Genomic DNA, 27,093 nt, shown 5'->3' with positions numbered 1-27,093 from the left:
AGCGGTAGACGCGATACACGTGAATGCACAAAATGCAACACAAAAACTGACGCGCGTATTTTTATTTGCGCATCAAACGCACCAGACGCGCTACTTTGACGCGCGTTTGACGAGTTTTCACGACGCAAATCTGCTTCTGAATTTTCGTGGGACCCGCAAACACACGTCATCGCGCTTTTCCCAAAGTCCGGACTTCAAAGTATACATCGGCTTTTAAATTGCAATTACAGGCCAGTAAATCCAGAGTTATGATAAAATATATATATAAGCCATGCTTTTTTCTAAATACTGTTGTTACGTTTTGTGTGTGTGTGTGTGTGTGTGTGTGTGTGTGTGTGTGTGTGTGTGTGTGTGTGTGTGTGTGTGTTTTAAAATTCTTTTAAGCATTTTCTAAGGACAGCTCGAAAACAGTAAAGAAAGAAAAAAAATCACTTCTTTCCTATCGGTGGGAAATTGTACCATCTCGACCTTTTCTTTTTTTTTTAAGTCACGTGGGATTCGGTTGTTTAGGAAGACGGGAAAGTTTTGGGAGTGACGGTAAAGGCAGCAAGACAGAGTGAGCGAGTGAAAGAGCGAGTGAGAGAGAGAGAGTTTTTAGATGTAGGAGATTTGTGACGTTTAGCGTGGAGTGTATCGTTAGTGTGTTGTGTTGTCTTGTGCAGTAGTTCTGTTGTGTAGTCGTTGTTTTGTTTTGCATGTCAGTGAGGGCACTAATGAATGTCACAAAGGCAGATTGCAGTGTAAATACTGTCACCAAGTAAAACCAGCAAAGTGATACACCTCCTGTTGCCAGGCCTGCAGGTTTGTCCCTGTGCTGTTCTCCTCTGTCTTTTGGTGGACAAACAATTTGTTTTACTGGCACACATCATTTGTGGGGCATCTTATTGCGACACCTGATTGTTCTCTCATTTTAGTTTTAGTAATATTTTTAAATGGTTGTACAAAAAAAAAAAACCTCGGCAGGTGTATTGGCTGCATTTTTAGGTAATTAGTTGTATATGTTTACAAAATGTGTGCATAAGTTTTCAAAATGTACAATTTATATTTGCATTTCAAGTTATAAAAATAATTTACTCAACATGTCTGTGTTTTTCTTTACAGTAAAATAAAAACTACTACTAGGATTTTAAGTTCTTTGTTCTAGGACACAAAGTTCTTTGTGTGATTTCAGCTCAGTAATACTAATGCAGTATGTTAGTGAAAAAACAACTTAATTCAGACACGTGAGGTTAAGCTGAAAAGAATGATGGCAAACAAGGCAATGGGAAAAAAATAAATTGAAACAATTTGAGGGTGAAATACAAACGTAAACTCAAAAGGAGTCAAAAATAGCCGGTTGTATCAGAGGGTTAATCCAACAAATCATGAAAAATTAGGTTTAAATTTGTGTTAATGACAGTGCAGATTTCTGACATTTTGTGTAATTTAAACATGTAACAATTTGATTTTTTACTAACAAAAAAAGTGTGAAACTTAAGTTAGACTTGTGTTTGTAAATCAACCGCCCCATGTTGTGTAGCGTTCTGGATTTTATACTTATTGGGCTACATATTTATTTATTATACAGATTATACAGTACATAACATCAAAAGTCACATGTTTTATGCAACTAAAGTGTTTAATTATGTGGGTTATAGACAATAATTAAGTTATAGACTATATTTACATGAAAAACGTGTATACTTACTGCATTTGAATCATTTTAACCATATGTAACCCTGCATATGTGTTTGAATAAAAAAGGCCTTGATTTTGCCACCCCATTTGATTTCTTTGCCACCCTCTTGCCACCCTAAGAAAATTTCTCTAGCCCCTGCCTAGCTACCCTGTCGAGTGGTATCTTAAATAATTCATTATCTCTAAAACACACGATGATTGAAATGTGCTCAGGACTTACACAACATACACACAAACAAATTATAAGCTGGACAGAAGAAAGAAGAGAAACATTAAAAAAGCAAAAGAAAGTTTCATAAAAGTTTTACTTCTACTGCTGAAAACCAAAATAATAATAAATATAACTGAGATCTCAGATTACAGTCCTTCTGTTGATGAAATCTGAAGATGCATTTATTTCTTAGCTTGTCTTACCCTAGATGTACCACTAGACATTTACCACTAGTACACTAGGAAAAGGAGCATAAATAAGAGATACAGTAGTATTTATCTAGTGACTTTCTTATCTTACCAAGTACTCAAAGAGCCATGTGTAACAACACATTTAAGCTACTTGCTAACTTGTTACCATTTGCTGCCAACTCGGTATTGAAACTATAAAGAAAAACTTTTTAGATAAGGCCAAGTAATTTGAAATTTCAGGTCGATCATACAAATGATTTTAGAGCAAGTCCCAGTTGTACCTTTCAAATATTTTACAATGGAAACTGTTCAGGTCTGCTCAAAACTAGGGTAGCCAACATTTTTTGAAGACAACAATCAGCCTTTTTTTGTCTGTTTGTTTCTGTTTTATTAATTTCTTTTTAATTCATGTCATCTGAGAGAGACATAGTCTGCTGCATGTCCTCTGGGTTTTGTTTGGAAAGAAAAGCGACTGGTCTTCTTTTGTCCAGTCGCTTTTCCTTCCAAGCTCCTTAGATTACCATGACCTGGATGACTGAGAAAGGTATTTTTGCTAGTGAGACCAAAAGTGGAAACGCATCGTAATAAAACTGTCATGGTTCGGAGTCTGTGGCTCAGTGTTTATGGTTAAGTTTATTATTATTATTATGGGTTTCTGTCTCCTTTTTTCCCATTTCATGTTCCTATGTTGTGTGTCCCCCTGTCTGTGTTAAGTCTGTGTGTTGTGTCATTACGTGTATGTGTTTCCTGTTTTATTGTGAAGGTCTGCGTCTTATGTGGTCGTGTCCAAATTCATGGGCTGCATCCTCCTGAGGCCGCATTTGTAGACCGATTACGTCACAGCGACGCGCCGAAGGCTGTCCAAATTCGTAGACTCCTCCGAATGTAGCCGACAAATGCGTCCTCCTTTTCCCCGAATTTTAAGGATGGGTCGGGTGTGTCCTTCGTGGCCTACCATATCCCAGAATTCATAGCGCGGCCCAGCCAAATTCCAGTTTCCAACAATGGCGGCCGCTACTAAGTTTTAAAATTACTCATACTAATCTTTCTGGGTCACAAAATAAACTTTTAACATATTTTCAGGCGAGGAAGTAGTTGTGTAAACATCAAATATCTGCTCGGTTTATCAAGATATCGCATATTTGCAAAAGTGCGTCGACGTTTTCGAAGGCGTCTGTTACCCACCAGCTCGATAGCTAGCCGGGAGCTCGAGGGTTACTGATGCGGCCGAGAACGGCACAACTCCTGGCACATCATTTTCACATCACCGCGGACTTTCGCTGCTCGGGTTAAACGTAATATATAAGTCACTTAGACAACCTAAAAATGTTATTGTTGGGCTTTTTTCAGTGTTTTGTTTGTTCGTGAGTAAATCGGTTTGGCTGAGATTAAAGTTATTAGATAAGATTAGATAAAATAAAACTTTATTAATCCCCCTCCTCCTTGGTTTTTACACAGCTGACTAAACGTCAAACAGAAAACTGATTAAACAGAAGTATGAGACAGTCGAGAATTTACGCCAGTGTCCTGTTATATTTTAGATAGCAAGGAGCAGACGACCGAGTTTATTAAACTCCACTGAGACAGCGGTGACGCTAATCAGAAGGCTAGACCGTCCAATTTCGCGGCCGTTTACTTCCGGCCTACCCGACCTTCTGAGGACCCGGCCCACGTAGACCGGGTCCTCAGGAGGATGCAGCCCATGAATTTGGACACGACCTGTGAGTGTTTTCAGTTTGCCTCCCTGGTCTCCTCACGTTAATCACTCCCAGCTGTGTCCCCCACCTGTGTGTAATCTCCCTGTGTTTCTCTGAGTGTATTTAAGTCGTGTCTTCTGTCGTAGTAGTTGCTGGTTTGTCTGTGTTATTCCTCCCGTCATTCTGTGTATTTTCCTCCATCTTCCTGGACATTCTCCCTGCAAGGTACTCTCATTCGTGTTCTAGTTTTGTTGTTTAAGTTTTAGTTTTCCCAGTTCAGAGTGTTTTCCGTTCTGTTTCTCGCCACCCTTTTTTTTTGTGTTGTACATCATCGTCACAATAAAAGCTCGCTCACCTCAGAAACCACCTGCATTTTGGGTCCTTTAATAATTCACACGGCTTGCCCCGACAAAAACATTCAGTGTAGGCATTTAAATTTTTATCTGTAAATTACACAAATTGTTATGAGGCATTTTATGTCAGAAACAAGATTGATACATTTAGCAACTAAGTATAGAAAATAATATATCTATTGGAGTACAACTAATAAATCCAAAGCCCTCGATTGCCTATTTTTGTTTCCAAAACAAAACTCTCAGTATGACCAAAGAAGATGTGCCACTCTGAAATTGACAAGTAGCTGTCATTCATTAGTATAATCACACAGGCACACTCACCTTCTCATTCGCTCTCGCAGAACTGTACCCTTTGTTTTCACATCAATCTCTATTTCTGAGTGACAAAGCCTGTTAATTCAAATTCTTCAGAACAACATTTGACATGATTTGTGTCACATTCAAAACATCAGGACCGTCTGTTCCCTGTTTTGACCTTTTGCTCGTTCTAATCGAATCTTATTAATGAGTTTCAGAACTAGATGCCAACAGTGCCACACAGGAAGTGCAGTTTTGTGTTCATGTGTATAATTTAATTTCTTGCTTTGGATTTGTGGATTTGCCCTTCAGGCAGAGTCAGTAAATATTTGAAGACCTCAGCAATCGACTGTACAGTGATGTGATTATTTTAACAGATAAGCATTTATAAGTAAATAAAGGATTTAAGATAAGGTGCAAAAACAAGTTGACAATTTAGGCGTTTATATGTTATATATTAATTGCTTCTCAAACTCAGTATTGGTGCCGTAGTTCAACTTCTCAGCACAGCCAAGTACTTGTGAAGTGCTGCAAAGTGAGATGTAGCAGAGGGATCTGGTAGTGTTGTGAGGCTGATCCATTCCTATTAAAGTCTGTGATTTTTCATTTTACAAAGGCCTACATTTTAATATGGAAATTTAGCTGGAATAAATACGTGGAATGACTCCACAGTTTACTTTCTGCTACGTTAACATCATATCCAATCATTAGCTTCACGCAATCATTCACTCAGTTGATGTCATTTTCTAATCACTAGTTCAGAGAGGCCTTGGAGCTGAGTGCAACAGACAATGCAGTGCTGAAATAATCACACTGTTGGTTTTAGTCTTATTGGATTAGCTGACACTGAGACAAGTAAAGAATATTGTTTCCTTTCCTTAAAGCAGTGTCTGGGTGATTTCTTAGCCCCACCAAAAAGTAACATTCACAACAAAGCTAATGTAACAATTTGTGGAACTTTCTTCATTAAAAGGCAGTTTTGGTCTTGTGTGTATATAATGAAGGGATTGTGTTAAAGGAAGAGCGCCCTTTGTATGTTCGCTCGTTTTTAATTTTGACAGCCTTGTCTTCAGTTTTCCTCCCAGAATGTCACAGTTTTAATCAAAGAGCATCGCCTTTTCTTTGTGCTGCCGTGTGTACCACACAGGCTTAAACTGAAATGTCACAACAAGGATTGAGGTTTCATATCTGGTTATATTAAACACAATCTTACTTTGTTAGGAGAGGGGATAAACATTCTTCTTCAGTACTAAAGGCTCTTCTGGTTAAAAAAAAAAAAAGAGTCCCGGTGGTTGCAATCGCTGTAGCTGTACAGCACACAGGTTGACTTTCAGACCTGAACAATTGTGTCTACACCAGGACAGAAAAATGATGCAAAATTCTGAAGCATGAAGACAGATATGGCTACTCTAATCAATAGGTTGTAATGTTATGTCTAAATCATTAAAATTATACAAAACTGTGGATGTTAAAATAAAATAGTTCATGTTTCTAAAATAAAAATTATTTTCCATTTTGGGGTTAAACAACAATGATACAGATTCACTGTTAAAAGTCATACCTACCCAGTATCAAGGCAAAGCATGTATCAGACACACCAGTCCATTGTGTCCATGTCACGCTCTAATTCATGAAATGTACACGCATGCAGAAGTTACACTAAGTCGCAGTAAATCGCAGTACCAGCAGACAGACAGAGATAATTTAATTACAAGCCAACTTAAAAATAATCATAGGAAAGTGTTTAAACAGACATTACTAACACATTTCCATGTAAATACATATTAGCCACCTAGCTAAATCGTTTCTGGCATAGAAGAACCCTGCAATCCACTTCATACCTTCCTTGGTCACTAGTGATTTCTTGGCTTTACATATATTAAATATATAAATATATATTATCTCCCCCTGCTGGTACTGCAACTTAAGTTGCACATACCATGCTCAGCATGAAAAATGAGCTCATTTTCCCAAGTATAGAAAGTTCCACACACAGAACAGCATAAAAAGGACGTGTCAAGCTGTATTTGAGCAATTTACAAATGTACAAATTTACACAAGCTCATGCATCAAACTCATTTTGCACATTAAACACACAGCATCCCCATGGCCTTAGCATTTGAAATCTTTTATACATGTTGTTTGATCCTTTGAACCAAATTTACATTCATACTGCTCCACGCTCAAACTGACACATTACACTGAAGACAAATTTCATTCAGCATGAAACATTTTATTTCACTGGCTCTAAGCATACAAGACTCAAATTCTAAATCCCTCCTAAAGGCCTCTAGAGGCTTCAATGTTCAGTGTAACCCAAGATATAAAGGTAAATAGTGTGTTGCACATAATTTCCTTCAAGGTTTATATCCACTCTTCTGTCAAAAGAATAACATCCAAATGGGGTGGGTGTTATGAATATGACAGCAGCATCTTCTGGCTGTAAAAACCAATCAGAGCATTCAGGATTAAAAATACAGAGATATTTTTACACTGATGCCCAGCTATGCTTACAATTTAATAACTTACAAAGTATCCTGAAAATGGGGTTAAATATAAGACAGAAACACCTCCGCATGCTGATAAGTTGGCTTTCTGAAAGTCTTGATTTGCATACTTCTTCGATCAGAGTGAACAATATTATGTTAAATGCTCCAAGCAACCACTCTCATTGAGTCTTTGTCAACTGAAAATGACATGAAGGATTCATCATTAGCGACTGGTTAGGGGCCAATAAAGTCAGACCTCCCTTTTCCAGTGAGAAACATCGTAAATCTGAACGAATGCAGTTAAAGGAAATGGTCATTTACTTTGCTGAATGACCATTTCAGCAAATGGTAATTCAGTGAAGTGTCCACTATAGGTGCCATAGAAGTTCTGTTACACAGTATTACACGTTTTTATAACGGCATGTGAAGCTCCAAAAATTAACAACCCTTAATATTCTTTGTACCACTGTGCTGCTAAGTTTCTTCAGTCAGTCTGATTTTTATGATGGGACCCTGGATAAAAGTTATTACATTAAAAAGAATACTTTCAGGTTAAATTTCAACCTGATATCAACAATACAAAAAAAGAGGCATTTCAATTAGGGAGTAAGACTTTGACAGCATATATTGATTATACATTGTCATTACAGAAATAGTCTACTTTATCTATCAAAGTATTAGATAGATTTGGATATATGTTAACACTGATGTAAGGTTAAGACCAGAAACAGAACAAGAATGCACTCATTCAATTACCATAAACAGAAATGTGCAACATTTTAGATTGACATGTGCTTTGCCACATGTTGTTGTGTTGTGTTACAAAGTAAACCAACACTGTGAGCACAATGAAATGAATGAGCAAACTCCACCCTGTGATACGCTAACAGTGGTAGTGGCATGTCCACAGCACTCCTGACTGTAACACACAAATTTAGAAAATGCAAATCATCATCAGCTGCACAGATCAGAAAACCCATTTAGCCCCTCTATTTGAGTCTGAAGTTCTTTGTTGAAAATAGGCAAAACAAGAGTCTGAGCTTGATTCACATTATTGTACATAAATGGTGCCACATAAATCCTGGTCCTACATTACCATCCTCCCCATGTGTGTGTGCGTGTGTGGATGTAGTCTATGATTTGTGAGGCCCTTTTCAATGCAGGAGGCTGCAGAACCAGATTGAACTATAATTCAGCACTTGAGGCATGGCACAGCACAGCACACAGATATGCAAGTGCACACATCAGAGGCATGCACACACCTGCAAGAAAACACCTGCTGGTGCAGCTAAACTAAGCAAACTCATTTAGACGACTAATTCTTACTTTCCTTGTTTCCTTTCTTCAAAACGACTGTCCAAGAGCAAATTGATCATGCTGTCTCGAACAGATGACAAAAAAAAAAATCGCAAAATATCCTCCGGCATCCACCAATATACCTGGGCAGCTTGCCCAAGTAAAGTCTTTGTGTGGGTAACAGTGAATACATAAATCATGGCAGCCAAAATCCAGTGCAGACAAGATTCAAATTAAAAGCTTGGTGCTTTATATTTGATGATCTCAAAGTTCAAACTATCCTGTATTCATGTATGCTCCCTGCTTTCCCCAGTTGATGAAATGTGCACGTTCACATGTCCTAAGCATGTAGTATCCAGAGATAAACTAAATGTATTCTTTGGCCTGTGTACTTGAGGCTCGCACACATAGACTACAGTTCACCCACATGTATACGTAGCTCAGGTACCTAGACTAACCTCAGCGTTTTATTTTAAACAGTATCAATTTTATGACTCATCGATGAATAAAACATTAAAAACCTCTCTAGACTTAGCAGGTGATTATAAGCGAATGCATTCCCTTTTAATTTGTTGCCAGAGTGTGCAGTGGGATGCGTCATAGGCTGAGATTGCCTAGCACCCACCTCTAAATTAGTCTTTAGTAGGAGTCAATGGACATGAGCTGCTGCCTTTCAGCCCAAATTTTAAGACCTCAGTATGCTTCTAACAAAATGTGTTACACATTTAAAAGTATTTAAACCCCTCTCGTATTACACAGAAACCCATTTTAAGCACTTTTATGTTAATTTTAAATCTCATCATGTACTATGTTAAACAATGGTAAATGAACTGGTATTTATATAGCATTTTCTTCTGTTACTGAAGATTTAGCCATTCATACACATTCATGGTGTCTTTAGGAGCTTTTTACACATCGTGTCCACACTCACAGATGCACTGGGGCAATCTCTGGTTCAGTATCTTACCCAAGGACATTTCGACTTATGGAATGGAGGAGCTAGGTATCAAACTATTTAAGATTCAGTTTTCACAACTTGCTTATCACCTCAGCCCCAGCTGCCCATTAAAACAATAAAACCCCCAAACACGTCCAAAATGGAGATATGGACTCTATAAAGGTTCTATCCAGTATGCTAGCTGTTCTTACAACTGTACTCGTCAGGACAGAGAACTCCTTTTTTGTGTCTGGAATCTCTCAATTTGGGGGTTACAACCCCTTATGCTGTTATTATTACTGGGACCACTTTACACTTCACCCTACACATCTGCTCCAATAGTTTCTTTAGCCCCTGGTACTTCTCAGTTTTCGTCATCATCCTTCCTTATGATATTACCATCATCTGGGACTGCCACAACCGCTGCCTTCTGCTCTTTGTCAACCACCATGATGTCTGGTTGGTTACCCAGCAGCTGCTCGTCTGTCTGGAATTTAAACTCCCCCAGGATCTTAGTCCTGCTGCTCTCAACCACTTTCGAGCTTGTCTCCCATTGGGACTTGGGGTCATTTAATCTTACACTAGGCCCATTATCCCAGTTAGAGTACACTGTGCCTGCTTGCATCTTACATCCTGTTCATTCTACTGGGTTTTGGACTGCCTCTGGGGCACCTCTGCACAGCCTAAAGGTGTGATAGCCTCCTGCCTGAATGAATCTGTTGTTTAGGACTTGTTCTTGTTCTTCTGTGATCAAGCCATCTATCTTAGAGGTAAAATAAGTCCTTATTTTACTTCTTATTTTATTTTCTATTTTATCTTCTTATTTTCTTTTTTTTTAATGGAACCTTAACTTTTTTAACATTTTATGTACTAGATTCAAATAATTTGAAATGTATGCATTTATTAGTTTACTATACATTTGTTAAAGGAGGGAAACACCTGGATCATAATACTAATTCTATAATTATCGACATTCTGGAACTGCTGCCCAGTTTTCATTCCTTCACTTTCCAAATTGAATTTGACACAAGATCATTTTCCCCATTGTTTCTTTTTCCCTTCTGTTCCTTCTTCCCTTTATTTACCCTTTTATTTTTTTATGTGGTGGTAATATAAAATCGAAATAATTTCATTTCTCATGATTTCATTACATTTTTGCTGCATTCATTCATTTGTTCCTTCACTGAAAGTGAGGATATTGGAAACCAAGGCAAAAATATTTGGGTTTAATTGCAGGACTTTTTAAAACTCTTTAATTCAAACTGACAGAGCAAACGGACAAAGGATTCGGTCTGAATGAAGAGCACTTTCCGGAAACATTCTTCCCAACGCCCTTTCTATTTCTGGATTCGGATTATGTTCACTTTTTATGGTCTTTGATTAAGAAAAGTAGAAGAGAATAATTAAAGTAAGGTCAAACCTTCAACATACTATCACTTACAGTATATTTTAAGACAGCTAGAATGTCTTCTAAATTTTGTACTGCATACTGTTAAATAGATGGAAAGCTTTGATGAATTTAGACTGGGGAGTTTATTTCAGTGAGCACTGGTCAGGAAGTGTGAAGGAATTTATTTTGACTTATTTGGTCACATTGCGTGGTCAGACAGATGTCAAACTAATTTTATTAGAAGCATGGAAAGTCACAATATTTGCAAATTTACCAGAGTTGAAAGTATTTCAGCTGAAGCAAAAAATCTTGCACTTGTTCCAGAGCTTTATGAATCTGCTTCATAAATGTACAGAGGCAAGTGGAGCATGGAGACAGACTGCAGGGAGATGGCATCTGTTTGAAGATAATGCGGAAACAGAGGGGAGAGAATAGTTGGCACATCCCTGCAGTTCTTACCCAGAAACACAGCTGATTAAATTTAATATTTTGGCAGTCAGAATTATTGAAAACAAAATAATCTTAAGACTCGCTGTTGTCTGACTAATAACCATTACACAATAACTAATGCAGTAAATAAATAAAGCTGATTGTATAGTCAGTGAAGTAATACTAAGAATACAAATTAAAAATGTGTAAGCAGTTCGGGTACGCTGGTATTTTGTGGGAACTGGAAGGCCATGGGAAAACAAACTGGTGGTGTTGGTTTTAACAGGCAATGGTATTTTCCAGACAGGAAGGCTCTGAAGAATGAACCCATAAAGAAGTGTAGTAAGTAATGCTGTTCCATAATGGAAGTGCGTTGCTTACTGGAAACCCCCTCCAAAGAGAGTAAGCATAATTGCCTTTATCCTTTTTTGATGAGAATTCGTGCCATATACAGAGTTCCCCAATCACTCCTAAAATAGACAGTTTCAGCAAATTCAGCGATTCATTCATTAATTTTGCCCATTAAGCACACACATCTTAATAAATGACTATTTATTAAGACTTAATAAGATTGTGGGACATCACTGTGAGATGGAAGTTTGCAGTTAACTACAAAAACTCCACCTCTATCTTTGCACTCTTTCCTACTTTACTGCCTCCTCACTGTATCCATCAAAGCTAAAAAACCTGTGATGGATGGTGGTCCACTCAGCCTCCTCGGGGAAAAGGATAACTCATTCCTTCACAGAGAAAATATATATTTAGAGAGAGGGGGGAACTACTCATAAGTTTTGCTGACCAGCAAATTTCCACCATGGGGATTGGAAGGGCAATCTTTTTAAAACGTTATACTTCTTTAGTTAATTTATTATCTGAGGAATGTAGTATCATCATACCCCTGGGGTATTTGTCTAATTTCGTGAAAAACATTTATTCTCCTCACAGCAGGCTCAGAGGCAACTAAACTACCTAAGTGGTTTAAAAAAATCATGCCAGTTTGACGTTTGAATGCAAAAATGTCTTCATATTTAATAAATAAAATTAATCTAAAATAGACATTTACACCAGTTATTACATGTTATATATGTCAGTATTTAATGCACTTATAAGGCCAGTGACAAATTTTGTTATACTGAGTAATCGGCTTCTTAAACAGGAGAATAGATAACTGCTTTCATACCATTAGCACTTGAGAAATGTTAGCTAGGGGTCATATGAACATACATGCATAATTGAAGACTTCTGACATGAAAAAAAACTCACATTGTAATGCAAATTGTGTTTGCTGGGTCTTGTAACATACAAAAAAATCATTAGCAAAAGTTAAGACAACAGACAACTTGTAGGTCCATTTTGATTTGTCCTACTTCATTAAAATACATCATTGTTTAAGTGATAAAAAAACATGAATCTGTGACTCCACAGTAGTAATCTCAATCATTCCAGGCTGTGCTGGCACAGAGCAGGTCATATAGAAGGAATATGCGAACATTAAAGTGAACCAGCTCAATTTTGGGACTGTGAACTCAGTACTGATCTCTGAATTATGAATGACAATGGTGAGCTAGTTGACTTTAATCTTTACGGCATGAGCTTTGAGCAAATTCTTGCAAATTGTGAACTTGCACAACATTGCCAGCCACCCGACTGCTGTTACATACTGAATGTGCTGATGAGAGTTTATGCGCAAAACAAAGGATCTCTTTTTCCATTAACAATGATTAAGTGATGCAGATGATGTTTGATGTTGTGAATTATTTAACCAAACACACAAAATAAAAGAGTGCACTTTCGATCAAATTATCTCTACGTGGTGCAGCAGTCAATTTCATCGGAATCAATTATCTCCCCACACAGGAGAATAAATTACGAGTGGTTCCTCTAGCCATTGCTGAATTATGAACCAAGCATGTTAATAACACATTACTTCTTTAGCTTTTATCGTGTTCAAATGGGACATTCCCCAAGTATATTAGTGTTATATTTGTTTTAAATTGCAACAGAAAAGTTACATTCAGAAAACCTCCAGCTGGGTTTGTACCAGTAATAGTGCCAACAGTCTTTCTTTTCAGGATAAAGTGACACAGTAAAATCTGATATATCGTTAGTGTTATTGCAGTTGGACTAAATGTTTCAGGCAGACATGGATAAATAATGCACAGACACTCACATCAGTGTGACTAACCTGATAGACGCACATAAACTCTATTGGTTTCTATAGACTGTGGTTGGTGGCTGGATGAGAGGACGAGGTTTTAGGATGGATGACTGAATGATGGATGGAGGAAATGGGAGCCAAAGCAGTTGGCAGCAGCTGAGCTGCTGGGAATGACAGGGCAATACTTTATGGAACAAGATGCATCTCTAAAGCAGCCAAGCAAAGAAGTGCAGACAGCCACTGAAAAAAAATACAAATGATGAAGCTGGCTGATAATTATCATCATTAACAATCTCTTAGTTAGTTAGCATGAACTAAAGGTCAAAGAAATATCTAGAAATCCATTTTTCCTCTGTATTGCTTCTCCCCATTTTGCAGGGAGCAGCTGTCAGTCAAACTGTGTGGGTGTGAGGCCTGTTGGTGGCTGGTGTCACTTAGTGCACAGGCTAACAATAGTATAATTCTCTGCACAATATTCTTACCCTCACAAGTAACAAGTACTAACTTAGAAATACTCATTAAAAAAACAAAACATGATGCTGCCTTTCTGAACTATGACAAAAATGACATTTAAAAAGTGGTTTGATAAAACCTTTAGAATGGGCAGCTCATTAAATCACCAAGTTAGGATTATTTAAATGAGTCTCTCTTCTAGTTTGTGTGTTTTTATTTAATTAGCGGCTACAACTGTACTAATGATGTCTATAATACACCAAACTATCCACATCACATTTGTAATGATGATCACAGACAGAGAAAGACTACCCTACAGAAACTGTTCACTAGAACCAAACACTGGGACAAACCTTACTATAATGAAATGGCCTCAAACCAACAAAATATTCTTTAGATTATTTTATAACATACAGTCCAGAGGTGAAGAAATGAAAGAAATAAACTAAATGAAATTGGGGAAATTGAGAGTGGCGATATAATGAGCCAGATCTCCCTTAAATCACCATTAATCAGGTTCATGTGTTCACAGGATAAACTGGTCTGAGGCATTTTCAACCAGACTCCCAGCTAACATGGTTGAGCCCACAGACTAGAGGATCCTGTGAGTGGAATAACATTATTTTACACTGGTAGATAAAAAGACATTTGCAGGATAGGTTAGCATAACAAAAATATAAACACAATTAACATGAATTACGCCATGACTAGTCACTACCAGGACACCCACAATATTAAACAAACAAATAGAAGCTGTTTGGATTGAAAAGCCACCAAATACCCTGACTTGGATTTTACTAATTTGCCTTTGCAGATCCATGTGATGCTGCTGTATGTTAAACTGATTTAGATTGACATTGGCTGGAATTGGCTGATTTAATTTGGGATCCTGCATTTGCCCTGGTTTTGGAAATTCCTGCTACCGGTAGAGTTTCACTGGTAGAATATCCTCACTGTAGGTGGAAACTTTCCATTGGTGGAGCACTATGAGTGGAAGAGCCCCACTGGTGGAAACAACTGGAAAAAGTGTTTTCATGAACTTGTGAAAAGGCTTGTGTGCTGGAATATTTATCAGCATCAATAACCATATCTCCTCCAACAGCTCCCATGTCCTCCAGCTTCCCCCAAGGCTTCTCCACTTGATCCTCTTCAGTTCACACTGTACTTGCTCCATGCAAATGAATGTTTGATTGGATGTCCGCCACGACTTAATGTACACAGCACATTAGGTAGCAGCAGAAGCATAGAGCATTCTGCTCTGCTCTCTGCACTCTATAAATTAGAAGAAAATTAACGTTAAAATTGTATGTGTCTGAGTAATAGAGTAAAACATCAACGGAAAGCACAGGTTTTTTCCTTCTAGCATGCTCAAACTGTTTCCTGAAGCTAGATGGTAACTATATTATATTTTGTATAAATCCATGTTCCATTGCTAAATGTAATTTTTATTTTAACACCAGCCGGCAAACTGGAAAAGGAAGACACGAGGAAGCACATTAGATGATCTTGTTTTGGTGAGACCGCATATTTTATTACTTCACATATTTTTGTTGAAATATAACATACTGTATATTTCACTGTCACCGTGTTCATTGTTAGTGCTTTGTTTGGAACAGCAGTGTTTTCAGCAAATTAGTTTGAAACAATAAAAGAGACCATGCTAAACAGATAATGAGTCTGTTAAATGGAAATTAGCAACAGTGATGTTATTAATGCAAATAACCTATAATGCCTGGGGAGTGTAATTAGACTATACACACGTAAATACACACAAAATTCCCCATTTATCCAAGGATTCTGCCTGCGCTGGGAGTCAGGGTGTTGGACAAGGGTCATAATAATTAGCTGCTTATCAGTTTAACTGTATAAGGTCAAAACACAGAAAGAAATGAAGCTGAGCATTTGTGTCCTCCGCTGCAGTTCCACAGCTACTGGGAAATGAGCCTGAACCAATCAGTGTTTCTTCTGACACATGCTTTTTAACAGACTCGTTAACAACACTTCCAAGTCTTTCTTGGCTCGCCCATCTTTCTTTCTCATGCTATTGAAATGCAACTGTGTCTGCGAGATATACTCCTAATGCCAGGTTCCCATTAAGAATCATCAGACTGCAGAAAGCTGCAAACTTGTGCAACCCAGAGTAAAGTAAAGAAGTGTTTGGATTTTTTGTTTTGTTCATCTGTTTTTGTTCTCAGCTAAAGCATTTCTGTTATCGCCTCCATACGTCTCGATCTCTTTATTTTACCACTATCAATTATTTCTTCCACCTCTCCTTTTTATCTTGCCTCACCCCTCTTATCTTTCAGGTCATGTTTTAGGTTGTTTGGCTAATCTTTGAATGGCTTAGTAACATTTTCATAAAAATTTGATCTCAAATGCATCTATAATTCAACACCAGCCTCACTTTATCAGTCATTAGACGTACATACACAGAAAGTACACAGAGCGTTCTCATACTCAGTATTAGGCTTACTCTTTCCTCCTCCTTTTCTATGCCTTTTATCAAGTTTTTATCTACCTTCCACTACATTCTTTGTTTTTTTTTCTCTTCTTAGTATCTCTTTTGATCTCTCCTACTCTCCTTTGCTCTGCCTTTGTCTCGTCTTTCCTTCCATTTCCCACATCTTCTCTCTCTTTTTTGAATGTAATCATTTTCTTTTTTGTCCCTCCTTTTCTCTTGTCACTCTTCTTTGTTTTCCTTTTCCCATCATCTGCTTCACTGGACAGCTCTAGTTCAAGCTTGTTTTCCATTTCACTTTACAAGTTAAACTACACAGCGTTTGTCCTAGTCATTCCTCTCTACATCCAGCATCACATAAGAGTCAGAGAGTAAATGTTGTATGTGTATATCTTTCCTGATATAGAAAAAAAGCGCAATGTATTTCCATTTTTGTGCTTTTGTGGCAAGTAAATATTTAATGGTTAATTTTAAAAAAAAAGTTATATGGTAGTTTATTAATTAAAAGCTCAATAAGGAAATAAATGTGAGTTAAGGCAAACCTAAATCAGCTGACAATGAGTGTGTGCTACTATAATTATTGTACTTTATGTTCAGTGAAGGAAAACAAAATGAGACAACTCGCATAGTCATCGTGTACTATGTCCCACAGCTAAAATGTTTACAGCAGTAAATGTTATAAATGATCAAGATGTTATAATGCTAAAGTTAGATTTTGTTATTGTTGTTGTTAACAGGCTACTTGGCAACCATGCTAACATTTCAGTCTCTGTCTCATCAACCACTCAGTTGATTTAGTCTAAATGCTGTACTTAAGTCTTGCATTGTAAAATAATATGTATTTTTATTCTACTTTGTGTATTATGTGTTATAGTAAATTACCTCATCTACTTACTTAGCTATAGCTTTAGTAGACACGTTTGCTGGTTTAACTCTCCATTATAAAGGAAAACTGTACAATGCAGTGGCTATAGAACTATGAGGCCATTGACATTTACATCACTTTCATATAAATCTTGCTTTTCACTAAGCAGTTCTGTTGGTGGAACAATGGCCTGTTCGCAGTCAATGTGTCATTCAGCCCTTACACTCACATGCAAACTAAAAACTACCAAGACCATTCCCACTGGATGAGGAGAATTCATAGAGTCAGAACATCAAAATTTAGGATTTGCACTTATCAGAAGTGTTCAACTTAAAGAAAACTGGTGAAATATGTGACAAATGAGACAGTACAGATGGAGAAGAGTACACAGAGTGAGAAGAGACACTGAAAGGGGATGAGAGATAAAAGAGGAAATAAGCAGATGATGGAGAGGAGGAGAAGGAGGAGGAAGAAAGCTCTCCATCTGTTTCTGCTGAGTCACGAAGGTGGCTGAGTTCTTAAATGTCAGGACTCCTCTTGACTCCTGACGGCGCGCGCACGCACGCACGCACGCACGCACGCACACACACACACACACACACACAGTATCTGTACATAGAGCAAAGCTACAGAGCATTAATGGCATTAAAACTGAAAGTTTTGGCAAAGCCAGAGAGTCGAGAGAAAAGGAAGATGATTACAAAGATGGCAAACAGAGGAGAGAAAGCAGTCTCTCAGTTGACTATTCAGTAAACAACCAGCCAGCCAAGAACATCACCAGTCAGTGTACCATACAGGCATATTCATGAGCTCCATTGTCAGAAAATCAAACACAAGAGACACAAACAAACAAAGGAAAAACAACCGCATTATAAAACAGGAATTTGTGAACACGGTCGTTTCGGGCACAACATATTTTTTTTCTGAGTAGCTGACAACAAACTTGCAGCGAAGCGCATCAGAGTTTTCAGAACAGCCCCCTTTCACAGGAGTATTATCATGATTGATAGCTGTGTTAGACATATGAATTAACTGGATTATGTTTCTACAAACTGTTTTTTAAACTATACCAAAAATAAGTGACCTAAAATCTAGGAAATCTAACACAATCTGAGCGTCTGACATGCAAACTGTGCAAGTATAATCCCATTCTTACTGCTTCTTTACTGCTTCGCCACAGTGGATGGCTGCCACTACCACTACACTACAGCAACATTATAATCTCATTTTTAACAATTAACTCAAAAAGCAAAAGTGGAAATTTATATAAATATTTAGACAATCTATTTGCCAAAATAAAGCTTGACAGCTATTAATGAATCAGGTCAAAAGCCCACAGGCTGAATATTCTAGCTCATTTAATGGACATAAAAACATTTCTCAGTAGAATATCACAGAATGCATCGTATTACCCAAGTTTACTTATCACAGTGAGAAAGAAAGGTTTGCGTGCCACACTACCATTATCTGCCCGCTGGCTAAGTGTGCTAGAGTGCATCCGGTCTGCATGCAGGTGTGAGTGTCTCCAGGGGAGAAAAGGATAGACCTGTGTGAGTGGGTGTCTGTTTGCATGTGATGTGTCTAAATAAGCTTCAGTGGGTCAGTGTATGTGTTTAATGTTGAATGTGTTTCAGCTGTGTGCAATCTATAAAAGAGAGTTAACATCTCCCATAGAACAAAAGGATAAATCATATCACATTAAAATATGTGCCAATGTATTTAATAAAGAAGCCTAATTGAAGTCAAGGTCATGCAACAGAGAAGAACATTAATATGGCTTGTTTGCATGTGTATTTCATCTCGTGCCCCCCCCGCTTTCTGCTCACTTTCTGCTCTAGTTATCCAGTAAACATTGAAGCAGTTTTCCCCGAAGCACAAGTCTAGGAAAAGCTTTTTTTTTTTTTTAAGTGATGTTTTTGGGAAACGAGTTGAAAATCACAGGAAGTTTGTTGTTAGCAGATGATGTCATTTCTAGGGTGTCACATGCTGCCATTCTGTCAGATAGAAAAACTGTACTCTGATATTTTGGTGATATTTATTGCACTAATGTGGCAGATCTTTAACTCTTACCCCATGCATGTGAACGCCTGTAAAACACTCCTTGATATCACTTATAAACACACCCAGGAAGCATAATTGTTCTACATGGAGTGTTACTATTGTGAAAGAACAAAACTGAAGTTTTACTGAACATCACCACATTTTTTTTTTAGTTTCTAAATGTAATCAATAAGTGAAGGAGAAAGAGGAAAAAGGTGAAAACTCCAAAATGAGACCTGAACTATGGCCTCCTGGATCACAATCTTGCAACTTACTTCTCTTCCTCCCACTAAACAGATCTTAGTAGAACTACATTTTGGGTGTTTTTGGTTTAGGGAATAGTGCTAGTCATCCGCTAATTACTTGTAAAAGTGTCTATGAGCAAGCTAATGAATCCAAATTGTCCCTAAACCATCCAGCATATCAAGGCGCTCGCAAAAAAACATCTATGTTTTCCTCACTTTAAGAACTCATTAACTTGACAAATTACATATTTTCAATCTAACCACATGTTCCACTTTGTCACATATTGTTTCCACTCTCCTGCGCATTATTTGATTTTTCTCTCCTTTGACTTGTTTTTTCCAGCTTCACTTTTTTTTTTGTATTCATACATCGTCCACCTGCCAATTTTAGCTGCCACTTTAAACTCTGTTTTTAATATTGCACTTCTTGAAACATTTTTTCATCCAAATGGCATCTCTCATTCTGACTCCCAGCCCTTTCATGCATTAATATAAGCTGCTGAGGCTTGAGGGAAGCACTGACAGTCTTTACAATCGCAGACGTTGATGGCTTCAGTCCTTGTATTCTCTCATGTGTCATCAAACAGCTGCAAGCAGCTATAATGGCTCTCGGAAAAACCAGAATCCACTGAATTACTGCAACAACAAAACAAAAAGCTTCATCGTTTTTAAGAGCAAAAGGAGTTTTTGAGAACACATTAAAAAGGTCAATTAAGAAAAATGTGTAGGTGTCAAAAAATTATTCTGTTTTGTGTACACTCCAATCAACAAAACTGGTGTACTTTTGATTCAGTCTTGCCTTGATTCTAGATTGAAACATATCTGCACCTTGGTGTATGTGCTGCCATCTCTACATGGAAATTACCATCATTACCAAAGAGGACAGGAAGGTAACAAGAAACAAAGGAGAGCAGGTTTTACGTTTCACATTTATGTTATAGGATCCAGTTCTGAGAAAAACATCTGGAGTGACACCTGCACTAGAAAAAAGTAGCCTGCTCGACCAAAAAACTGAACTTACCCCACAGCTTTACTGCCACAGAGAACTAGAGACAAAATGGTGAACATTCACCCTTCTGTACGTCTTTCTTTTATAGTCATTTCAATAATTTAAAGCCACAAAGCAACAACAAATCATTTCCTGAAACAAATATGACTGATTTGACATCATAGCCATTGCTATAATATGTGAACTTTCAGTAAATCCAAATGGAAATCCAAGTGCCATTGAGCAACCAAAAGGCAGCTCCGGGAACCGGAAAATAAATCTAATGCAATCTAAGTGTGAAAACTGTACTTTCTCCAGTAGAGTGACACTTGACACTTGAGACGGGCTCCTTTTGTATCCTTCCACCCATTTTCTTCTGCTTATCCAATCCTAGGCAAAACTTTCTATCCTGTACTATTAATTTGTGCTTAAAAAATGCATGTGTAGGCTTGAGAACTGTCTTTTTCTCATTTCAGTTGTCCCCTTAAGGCAGATCATCTTCTTCCATCTCATCTTATCCCTAGCGTCCTCTTCTCTTACACCAAGTGTCTGCCTGTCCTCCTTCCCAATATCAATTAACCTCCTCTGCAGTCTTCTCTTTTCCTCTTACTTGGGAACTGCACATCCAGCATCCTAGTTATGGACCAAAGGATACTGTGACATGAATGAGGACCTGCACACACAGCTTGCAAGTTACTACACGTTTTATTGTTTAGGGTTTTTTCATCAATCGGGTGCAGCTTTCCAGCTGCCACCCACACACAAAACACCCCACCTCAGGTCCCATCACATCCTTTATAAGGGAGACACGATCAGCTGATGGAGCTCAGGTGTGTGTCAGCCTCCCCTGACACCACACCCTGAACCCACTCCTCCACCCCTCCTGAGCCACAAACCACACCTTGCCACAGATATTTAACAGTACTGTATGAATGTCTGTGCAAACATCTTGAGCCACCCCTCATTTCTTTATATTTTGCTTGTAAAGAGCCAGAATTTCTTGTATTTCGAAAGTATTTCTTTTCACATTGAATGCTTTTTCATTCATTTTGAATCCAGCCATTGAAGTTGCTGCTATCCTTCTGTAACAAATCACACATGAGAGTTGTCTCCACCCACTCCACCCTCCCTGCACTCTCTTCTTCACCTAACTCATTCAGTGTATGTTTCTTCTGATAGTTGACCCCAGCTATTTAAACTCAACCACCCTCACTACCTCTACTGCTACCCTCTCTCTCATTTCCACACAAGTATTCAGCCTTGCTGTTACTGAACTACATTTCTCTCCTGAGCATGCCTCCAGCTCTCCAGGAACCTGCTCCCTACTCTCACTACATATAATTGCCATCATCATAGTCCACAGAGACTCCTGCCTGACCTCATCTATCAACCTGTTCAACACCACAGCAAACGGCAAGGTGTTCAGAGCTGATCCCTGACCCAGTGCCGTCCCCACAGTATTCCACTGTATTAACTGGCATAACATGCAAACTTTGTTATTTATCCACAGTCAATGTGAACAAAACCAGCATTAACATACTCTATTGCCTTACTGAAATGATATACCTCTAGTGTGACAATGCTAGCTTGACCTATAGTAATTAAACAGAGGAATAAATAAAAAAAAATAAAAAAAGTCAAATTGTAATTAAGACTAATAGATTTTTTTCCACTGGTGCTGATAAGTTGAGCAAAAATATCAATGTAGAACATGGTTTATGTACATCTGGGCGATCGTGGCTCAAGAGTTGGGTGTTCGTCTTGTAATCGGAAGGTTGCCGGTTCGAGCCCTGGCTCGGACAGTCTTGGTCGTTGTGTCCTTGGGCAAGACACTTCACCTACCACCTACTGGTGTTGGCCAGAGGGGCCGATGGCGCGATATGGCAGCCTCGCCTCTGTCAGTCTGCCCCAGAGCAGCTGTGGCTACAACTGTAGCTTGCCTCCACCAGTGTGTGAATGTGAGAGTGAATGAATAGTGGTATTGTAAAGCGCTTTGAGGGGTCCCGAAAAGCGCTATATAAATGCAATCCATTATTATTATTATTATTACATGTAACATTTCTAATACACATTTTAAATGAAATGTTTTTAAATAAACCTCGGTTACTATTGATTACCAGAAATACAAATAAAATTCATTTGGCTAATTCATGATCTTTTGATATGACTTGGATCCTTGCCACAACATTTCTAAAAAAAAAAAAAAAGAAGCTATAAATATGGAACAATATTTAACAAAAAAATGTGACATAAAAATGATTTCTCTCTAACTTGGTGTATACATGCTTAACAATACTGGATCATTCCACTGTGTAAATATATATATATACATAGCTAAACCCCAGAAAGGAAAAAATCACTAATTATGCTACCATCCACAAACACTAATGAGTTTCTACATATGGAGCCAAAATGCAGTAACATCTATTTATCATCAGCTCAGAGGTACTGAATAATTAACAAAACCATTCTAATAATTCAGAATCATTATTTATTCATCCATGTTTTCATTTTTCTCTTTTTCTATCAATACAGCTGTCTGAATGCTGAACAAGAACACTGTGTAAAAGAGAAAGAGCATCTAATTTTCAGTGCTGTAGCTCTCACTGTGACAGGTTTTATTATGTCACTAAGCTGTGAGTCTGCGTTCACTGAGCTAATTTCAAGAGCAATATTGTCGCTGTCAGAACCTTTCATCTCACCTGTTTTGGGTTTTTTTTGCTTTTAACTGATCTGAAGGTTTGCATGCAACTCTGTGGGGTGAGATTTTTTTTTAAATGCTAAAGGCTATTCACGGACTAAAAAACCTTTCAGCAAATAAGTGCAGAGGTCTGCACAGAGATGTCTGAGGAAACAGAGAGAACTGAACAGTTTAAAAAAGAAAAACAGTTCTACATCAAATCAAATCAAATCAAATCACTTTTATTGTCACATCACATGTGCAGGTACATTGGTACAGCACATGTGAGTGAAATTCTTGTGTGCGAGCTTCACAAGCAACAGAGTTGTGCAAAATACAATAATGTAAACAAGCAAAATACAAGAATGGCTACATCTGAAACTAATAAATATATGTACAATATATAATAGTATATGCATTTCTGGATGTGTATACTAAATATTTTTCTACGTGTGTGTGTGTGTGTGTGTACACATATTTTACAAATTAAATAGAGTAAACAATAAATACATACACTGTACATTTGTACAGTGCAGTGACATGGGCACCACCGGCCTATCAAATACGTGCAAGCTTTTTATAAAATATACCTCATATCATTATAAACTATTAAACACTGTTTGGGTATTAGAGAACCCTTAAAACCTGCGAATTTGAATTGCAATTCATCCGCTCTCTTGCGCTTCAGTCATGCACCCATCAATAAAGCATTTTTAAATACAATGCCTTTCTTAATCTGAATGCACAGTAAGGCTCAAAAATGCCTTCAAAGCCTTGCAATTAACACCTAACGTGCTTTGTTATTCAGCAGGATATGTTCCTTAGTTCCATTTTGCATAAAAAGCTTTTCACCTGAAAACACCACCTGCCAGGACTCATGCCTAAGCACTAAACACTGACAAGTGAACCAGGACTAAACAAAGATATAATTTTGTGACCACTTATACTGCTATTAGATATGTGTGCTGGGGTTAAGGTAGCACTATTCTACCCATATATCATACATAGTGTGACACATAAACAAAATCGAAACAGCCACTGCTGCTGGTGAGTGAGACACACCGGGGAGTTTATTTCCTCGCTTCTAGGATGAACAGAAAATGATGTCGTCTATGGCAGTGAGAGGGTACCGAGTCCTGGTTAACCTCACTCACATACTAGAATGATGTAGTATGTGATAGTTATCATAATCATCCGAGCAGGCGAAACAACATTAAGTCACAGCATTTGCCTCACTGACTTTGAAAAGTAAATGAACTTTTTTAAACTTATTAATAATTTGAAACGTTTTATATGTGCAAGAAAGCTGACACGCATTGGCTCTAATAATTACATCCTGACGAACAAGATGTCAAGCCTTACCCATACTTTTCCCCCGCAGGGAATTAATTCTATAAAACAGGTGAGCAGTAGCTCTCTACCAAGAAACGAGTCTCTCTCCTCCAGACAATACAGAGTTTTGTGTTTGTGTCAAACTGCAAACTGATTGATTTCTCTGCAAAGAGGCAAACCTCAGAAATGTATAAAGAGAGAGAATTTTGTCTGGTTTCAACAATATTCTCAGCATAGTCCATCAGTCATCACTACAAGCACAGTTCTCATACCTGTGCATTGATATAAGCATACCCATATGGAAAAGAAATAGTAAAAACATATATGATTTACTCATGAAAGTGGCCACTTTCTCATTACTTTCATATATTTTTTAGTAAGTATAGAAAACATACAAGTTTCATTATATAATTTTTCAAGGGATCTTATATGTGTTTTCACTCTTGTATGCTTTTCATACAAGTTTCATACAAGACAGATAAAAACTTTATAAGATTTATATATATCTTTTCCATATGGGTATTTTCCATGCTAAGCGCTTTGCCTAACATTCACGAACACATTTTGAAGGATGCATCAGGAGCCACTTGGGATTCAGTAACTTGCCCCAGGATACTTTGACATACAAACTAGAGGACCCGCTCTACCTCCTGAGCCACAACCACTCTTAAGCAAACAGTTCTTGAAAGCACCTGCAAGACTTAAATACACAAATGTATTAATCAGTGGAGCTTTTAGAGTATCAGATACGTGAGAGTAAATGTTAAATATTGTGGCTACCAAATTATTAAATTGTTTTTGAGAATCTGTCAGTAATTGAAACGTAATGATTATAATTCCAAATATATCCAATTTCTCATCAAGAACAGACAGACTGAGAAACACAAACTAACCCAGAATCATAAATTTATTACAAGTGCTCTCTGGCAATATGACGAAACACATTTGCAGAATCAAGCACAGCTGCAGCAGCCTGAATCTTCACTGATCTGATAAGTAACTGAACTGTCAAGAGCATAGACGAATAAAAAAATGCTGCCTATAATAATGGGAAATAGAAAAAAATCTTAATCACTTACGAAGCGCTTGATACAAAGTTTTCTGTGTATGCTGAGGAGATGGATGTCTCACCAAACTGTTTATATAAATTTACACCTTCGCTTACTTCTTATATTAGCAAATGTTTATGTTTTTCTTTGTTTTAAACTCTCACTGACTTAATTTTGGCTCAGAAAAAGAAGTTTGATTTTAAAATCCAGTACACACAACAGCAGGTTGGTGTATTCAGGTTAGACAGCTTCCAAAAGTCTACACTGGTTGTTGTAAGTTTGAAATATATTACCAATATTAAACTAAACTAGATACAAGATTTGCTACCAAATTAATAGATCTGAGAATGAAGTGTGCATGTCAAAACAGCTCTTAAAGGAGCCAAGTGACGGTTTACAAGAGCAAAAAAAGCTCTCAGCATGCACTGAAGCTCATATCTGCAAAAACAGGAACAAACAGCCAGTCTGCTGATATCACACACCAGAAACGCTGAACAGGACATGACAGAGTAACAAACCCAGCCTGTCAGCTCCAGGTCTGCTTCACGAAGACCGACAGTAAAACAGACTTTAGTGTCTGTTTGTGTCTCTGTCTGTGTGCAGCTGCAAACACGTATTCACAGAACTGAGATCACTCTTCGGGCAAAAGCAGTCCCGTCAGAGACACGAGCAGTTCGGTGGAATTTGATCGGTCCATGAAACACCTGCCCATCATCAGCAGCACCAGCATCCCCACATCTGCCATGCTGCACCCGCAGCATTCAAATATAAGATACATAAAAATCCATTTTGGACTTTACAAGAATTAAAAAAAAGATGTTGTGTGATTACGATGGGGTGGGCAAACTGAAGAGCCAAACTCATGAAAATCCAAATAAATTCTGTAAGAGATTAAAAAAACAGCAGATTTCATTTTTTTTTAAAAAGTGAACAAAACGTAACGAAAAAAAAAGAAACTGAAAATAAAGACAAGAAAGGGTATAAAACTGGTTTTCCCTCCAACAACAACACAAAGCAGAGAGTAAAGAGCTCCGGCAAAGACTTGCAGGATAACAGAGAAATCCAACAGCTAAAAAACAAGGGGATGAGGGGGACAAAAAAGAAGACAAAAAAAAGAAAAAGAAGGGATATCAAACCTGAAAGAAAGAAAAAATGAAGACAAGAGGAGGGGAAGAACTGACCTTCCAACGTAGGAGGTAAAAACGCTGAAAGAGGCTGACGGTGAGAAGGTGAGAAGAGCTGACAGCGTTCGGGGACGACGTCCGGAGTGCGCTCGGTAAACGGGCTGAAGCTCTGAGTGGCAGAGCAGCCGCTGGAGCTGCGACAAACAGCAGCAGCGTGTCGACTGGAGCAAACCACTGATCACGGGCAGGGAGGGGGAGCTGCTGCTGCTGCTGCTGGGAGCTCTGTGGGTAATTTGGCACTTGGATTAAAAAGCGCACGACAAACTCACTTAGAAGGAAAAACGAAAGAAAATTTACTGCATGTGTCTAATTTTCCATAGCTGCTGGTAGCTAATTGCCCAGATTTTCCTGTAATCATAAAGCATTGTTCATTGTTCATTCACAGAACACAGGCTTAAAAAATGTGGACCCATTGTTAAAAAAAATACAACATCATACATTTACATAGGGAAAAAATATCATGTAATTGTTGATCTATTACTTAATTATTTTGCTGTATTATGAATGGCCATGGGGGTGGTCTTCATCTGCATAAAGATGTAGAGTTTATGAACACAGTCAAAAATCAAAAGTTTATGGTCCAGATTGGAGTCTGTGACTGACTGACTCTAGCCTCTGCACCTTATACTGGACACCCCTGGTTTAGTGCATTGGCGAATTTAGACCTTTTT

The 27,093-nt window shown here is 37.9% G+C and overlaps 1 protein-coding gene across 1 annotated transcript in view; it reads right to left on the bottom strand.

The window, feature by feature from the left end:
* raly (RALY heterogeneous nuclear ribonucleoprotein) overlaps nt 1-26,540 on the bottom strand; it is a 134,078-nt gene extending 107,538 nt beyond the window's left edge. The window contains exon 1 of the mRNA XM_085457236.1: nt 26,420-26,540. The gene's annotated coding sequence lies outside the window, so the exon portion shown is untranslated. The remainder of the gene's footprint in view (nt 1-26,419) is intronic.
* Between the last annotated feature and the right edge of the window lie 553 nt (nt 26,541-27,093).

The sequence above is a fragment of the Copadichromis virginalis genome, linkage group LG5, assembly GCF_057382275.1.
Source record: "Copadichromis virginalis isolate Kocher_CV1m ecotype Utaka linkage group LG5, C_Virginalis_male_GT1.1, whole genome shotgun sequence".
NCBI classification, from domain to species: Eukaryota; Metazoa; Chordata; class Actinopteri; order Cichliformes; family Cichlidae; genus Copadichromis; species Copadichromis virginalis.
Note: the sequence above shows the minus strand (reverse complement) of the source record. Positions and strands in the feature narration are given on the sequence as shown.